The sequence below is a fragment of the Mastigoproctus giganteus genome, chromosome 2 (genome assembly GCF_048544385.1).
Source record: "Mastigoproctus giganteus isolate SK-2022 chromosome 2, ASM4854438v1, whole genome shotgun sequence".
NCBI classification, from domain to species: domain Eukaryota; kingdom Metazoa; phylum Arthropoda; class Arachnida; order Uropygi; family Thelyphonidae; genus Mastigoproctus; species Mastigoproctus giganteus.
The window spans coordinates 150474101-150480100 of NC_143576.1; positions in this window are offsets into that span (position 1 = coordinate 150474101).

Consider the following 6000-nt stretch of genomic DNA (forward strand, 5'->3'; position numbering starts at 1 on the left):
TTAAATAGCTACAGAAGTGCCTACTTACACTTTTCGCCCGATAACAAGGAGCAGAGTCATCCTGAAAGATGCAGTTACTAGGCAGGTTCAAATGGTCTCTAATGGTTGGCAGCAATTTGCCTTCTAATATAGCCAGGTATCCATTGGCATTTACGGAACCTTTTATAAACTGCAGGTGACCCACTCCGCTATACGAAATACACCCCATATCATTTGGCTGGTAGGGAATTTCACTGTACACACCATATAGTATGGATGGTATTCTTCTCCACATCTACGGCGAATCGTCTGTCTCCCATCAGAGCCATGTAGGTTGAATTTCTTCCCATCCGAGAAAATAACTGACTTCCACTGCTCGGGGTTTCATTTTGCATGCTCCTTCCACCAAATTTATTGCGCATTTTTTCATTTTTTGCGTGAGGAGGGGCTTCTTTTTAGGATGACGGGCTACAGTCAGAGGCGTCTTCTGACCGTTTCTGCACTTGCTACCACTCCTGTATGTTCTTCCCATTCTCTTTTCAGCTCAGACGAAGAAGCTTTACGGTTTTTAAGGATATGCGCTTCAAAACGCGGTCCTGTTTTGGCGTAGAGACTCGTTTGCGTCCGGTTCCTTTTTTCCTATCAGCAGAACCAGTATTCTTGAGTTTAGATAAAAATCTACTCACTGGCGAATGATTACAAGACACTGTATAAGCAATATGACGGGAAGAACATCCTTCCTCACGTAAAGCAACAATAGCAATCTTTCTTCGTGGTGTCAAATGCGCGTAACGCGCCATCCTGACACAAGCAAGGAATAACTGTAACTCTTGCAGAGCGTGCTTTTATAGCTGAAAATAACAGCTGATGCAATATTACGTCATCATCGACGAGTGTCAATCTTATCTGATGCAATATGTAAGAAATATTGCCATATACTACGTTATTCGGACAACAATTACAATTTTAAGGGATGATGCACTTCCTTTGAAAACCTCTGTACATTGTTTTGTACATTCACACTTGAGCGTTCTTTCAGACTTTTTTTCTCAGACTATTGGCCTAGATAACACGTATTGGAAATTACACTATTGTGTGATCACTGAAAATGGATTAGAAGCAAAATTACATACTTAAATGTGAAAAAGCCCGAGAAGCTAAACAGAAAGAATAGATACTGTTATGTATTGTAATTGATACATCTCAAACTCAAAAGTGCAAGTCAAACAAATTGGAGATGTGAAAATGTCTCTCCAATTTACAGAGATGGTTCTACAAAACGAAATGGATATTTAGAGACCTACAGGGACTATTTGTAGGGCCGGATTAAGGATGAAATTGGCCCTGGCCTTAATTAAATTTGAGGCCCCTTTAATATATACACTGTGCTGCCACTTTATTAGGTACACCCCTTTATTAGGCACGCCATTTGTACAGTCAGAGGCGTCTTCTGACCGTTTCTGCACTTGCTACCACTCCTGTATGTTCTTCCCATTCTCTTTTCTAATTTCTCACACAAATGGCGTGTCCCACAACATTGCAAGTCACATGACCACAATTGTGGATATAAATGCAGCAGAACAACCTTTCTAGTATCAGTTAAGCGTACAAACCGTAGCAAGAATGGGGAAAGAGTGATCTAACGGACTTCGAACGTGGCGTGGTAGTAGTTGCAAGATGTGCTGGACAAAGCATCTCTGAAACGGCAGTTCTCCTGAACTTTTCACGGGTGTATCACAGTTTCAAGGGTGTATCGAGAATGGTGCAACGAACAGAAAACATCCTCTCAACGGCACTCCTGTGGAAGAAAATCGCTTGTATTGATGAGAGAGGTCAGAGAAGGATGGCTGGAATTGTGCAAGCAAACAGACGGGCCACAATGCCCCACATCACGTCAGAATACAACCTTGGTGCGCAGAACAAAATATCGCAATAGACCACTAGTCGCACTTTGTCGCGAATGGGCTACAACAGCCGATGGCCACATTGCGTACCTTTATCAATGAAGAACAAGAGAACACGCCTCCTGTGGGCGCAGGAACACCAGTACTGGACTATCGAGGATTGGAAAACAGTTGCTTGGTCTGATGAGTCGAAGTTCCTGGTGCATGATGGTGATGTAAGGCTCAGAATTTGGCGAAAACAACATGAATCCATGGACCCGTCATGTCTGACGACTACTGTGCAAGGTGGTGGGGGCAGTGTTATGATGTGGAGAATGTTTTCTTGGCGCACGTTGGGTCCATTGATAGCCATAGATTCATGTCTGAATGCCACATCGTATCTAAACATGGTTGCTGACCAAGTGCATCCGTTCATGTTGACAGTTTATCCTCAGTCAGATGGCTACTTCCAGCAGGATAATGCGCCAGTGCACAAAGCCCAAATCACTATGGAATGGTTCCAGGAACATGACAATGACTTTTCTTTTCTGCAGTGGCCTGCTCAGTCCTTGGATCTCAATCCTATTGAACATATTTGGGATGAGCTGGAAAGGGCTGTTCGCTGCAGGTCTACACCTCCATCGAATCTCAAGAAACTGCGTGACACACTCATGTCTGCATGGTACTCCATTCTACACAACGTTTTCAGCATGTTGTTCAATCCATGCCTAGACGAATTCAGGCTGTTTTGAAGGCTAAAGGAGGCTCAACACGCTACTAGGTAGGTGTACCTAATAAAGTGGCAGCACAATGTATATATATATTGCACATACATATAAATACAATATAGGTTTATATATTTATATTGTGAATAATAATTTCTTAATAAAAATGTAAAAAAGAGGTCAAAAATGTTTTGTTTTTTGACTTGAAAAGTAAAGTAATAATAAAAACAATTTTAATAGAAACTTTTAACTAATTTTTGTAAAAAAAAAAGGTTTAAGAATAAAATTTAAACGCTTAAGTTAAATTTAAGTATTCTTTTATATTACACGTTTTTTGGTTTATTATTATTAGAAATTTTTATCGTTACTTTAGAAAATATTTACTAAAAATGAGGACCCTCTTCGGATGAGGGCCCCGGTCATGGCCTTAGCGTTAACGCGTCCCTCCTTATTTGGGAATGGTGATTTCATCCCCGAGCCATATCTGCTATAAATACCCCCACAATTTATTTATATGGGGGTATTTGGACAAAAAATTACGTATAGCATTAAAACCTGCTCGTATGTATTAGTGCCATATACTAGATTATGTCGATCTGTCGTAGCACCAAATTAAAATAATTCCAAATAATCTAGGGCAGAGGCATCAAAACACTAGTCTGCGCGAAGAAGAATGGTGTGACATCACTGAAAGATGTATTTTTATGTATCATCACTGAAAGATATATTCTTATGTTTTCTCCTTCATAGAACAAATACGCGACCTTATTATTATTATTATTATTAATAGCCATAAGGTGCAAGGAAGCCTGAGGCTTATACTGCACTAGCCAAAAAAAAAATTTGATTTACCTGTGATCCAGAGAGAGAGAGAGAAAGAGGTAAAAATAAATCACCAAGAAAGAGAAGAATGATGATATCCAGCTCAGGAACCTGGGTGTGCCAAGCCCATACTCACCAGATGTGAGCCCCTGGGGTTAAGTTTAAGTTATCAGTATCATAACCCCAGGGGTTATGATACTGATAACCAGTTTGACATGCCTGATATACTTGATATCACATATAGTCTTTTTCTGCCGGGATTACTGGATTTGAGTCATATCTGGCCGCACTGTGGTATGCTGCTACTACTGCTGCGTGCCGCCAAAATAACATGATAGATAAGAGTTGCATGCAATTCCACAGCTGCCAGTTTGACTTACCCGGTCTACTTTATACTACTCTATAAATTTGTACCCAGCAGTATTTCAGCGCCGAAAGTGCTTTAATGGGCCTTACAGATCTCTAAGTTTTGAGGTCTAACGTGAATCTGTTAGAGAACACTCTAACCTCTAAATCTTTAACTTCTTAGCAGGAAAAATTATGCAGCCCATGATTCAGGACGCATTGCAGAAGCATTTCATTAGGAATAAAATTATACAAAAAGTACCAAAAAAAAAAAAAAGGTTGATTAATGATCAAATGACCAAAAGTGGTCATGACTATTGCTCTAAATGAACTGAGGTTATGGTTGGATTCATACACGGTTTCAGTACTGTGCCCCCTAGTTATTTTGATATCTGTTAATGACATTGATAAATTTTCTGTTTATACTCCGGCACGACAACCAAGTCAGTAGAGTTTACAATAAATCGTCAATACAAATATTTATCGTATTTAGATCAAGGTATAACACGTTTGATGTTAAAGTTTGTTGAATGTAAGAGCTTGGAAAGGGGGATGGTAAACGATAGTATAAGGTATGCTATTTCAACAAGACAGACAACTTATTTCGTTGGTAATTAGTTGATAATGAATAATACTTAGGAGCAATCGTAAATTCAACAAGAAATTCTTTCACTGATATATGGGAATTTTGCATTTAGAGAGATGAGAACAAGATCGTTCCATTTTATAAACCAGTGATTAGGCTATATCTTGAGAAAATTGTATATCCTTAAGGTCTCATTTCGGGAATAACATGATTCTGCCGGAAAAGGTGCAATGATGAACAACAAGGTTAATTATTCACAAAAAGAAATGTAGAGAGATATTTCGGTTTTGTGAGTTTCAAAATCCTTCGACCAGACATCTGCGTGGGGACATGATAGAGCTACGGTATTTAAGGTAGTAGTAAATAAAATAATGGGGGACAGTTTTTCCCCCGTCGTAGGTTGCCAAAACTAGGGGAAGGACGCATAGCTGTAATAATAATAATATAATATTTATTAGTCTTCATCAAGTACATTACATAAAGAAAAAACAAATAGTAATAATAAGAAGAATCTTTAATAAGAACTTTTCTTTTCTTTTCTTTCTGCCGAAGGGTTATTTAACTGTTGTGACAACTGGCCACCTAATCTTGTAAGCTGGAGAGTTGTCTAAATTTGAGGAAGGGCAAAGGCATACCTGGATATACCTGGATGAAATCAGGTGACTTTTTTCTTTTTAAGTCTAATGCCAAGTAATTCTGGCTTCCTTTCATAATTTTTTCTTTATTAATATTGTTAATACTGTTTCTAAATTTTTTAACAATGTACACATTTATCCGATTTATGCTGGGTTTTACTGGAAATCCATTCATGAAAGGCAAAATACATGCATAATACTACAGTATTAATACTTATAAATTATAAGTTATACTGAAAATAATTCTTTACGTACCTTCTCCGTTTCAGAGGATGGCGAGTAAATACCATGCGTCTCTGACTGTTTTTTGTGAACTATGTGTTCAGTTCCATCCATTTCTTTTACATCTTTCATCGATCTTCCATCTAGATCTTTTTCCGTTCAGTTTACTTTCCAGCGTTAGTGTATCAGTTCATATTTGGCCTTCTTATGAGGGGTCCACCAGTAGCGTCTAGCTATAAAGTGCCACTGAGCCCCCAGTAATACTAAAAAATGAAAGTAAATACCTTTTTGTATTTATTACTGATTTAGGTTTATTTTGTTTATTGTTGATTTACATATATTGTGTATTTATGATTGGTGTTATAAATGATCAAATATTTTCGTAAGTCAAGAACGAAGCGATGTGCCACTTTAAAGATGGCTCTTATTGTATCCATACAGCAAGTAGCCCACACATGCGCATGGACGTTTTAGCGTTCTCTAGCTGGCGAAGTAGTCGAAGCAAAAAGGCTCCCGTCTCTAGTCTCGTGTGCTTTTGTTAGTTATTTATTCGTAAAGAATAAGGTAAGTAATTTATTTAAAAAAAAAAGAAAACTTTCATCGCTGCCATACAATGCTATACTTGACATTAAACGATTATGCAAACCTAATTTAAATATTAAATATTGTGGAAACTATTGTTTTAACAACAAAAAAAAGAAAAAAAGTTGGCACTGCCTGTTGAAATCACCAGGTGTGGACATCTGTGTTTCTACAGGTTTCCACAGTAGCCTATTTTAAGATTATGTATTTTATTTATTATT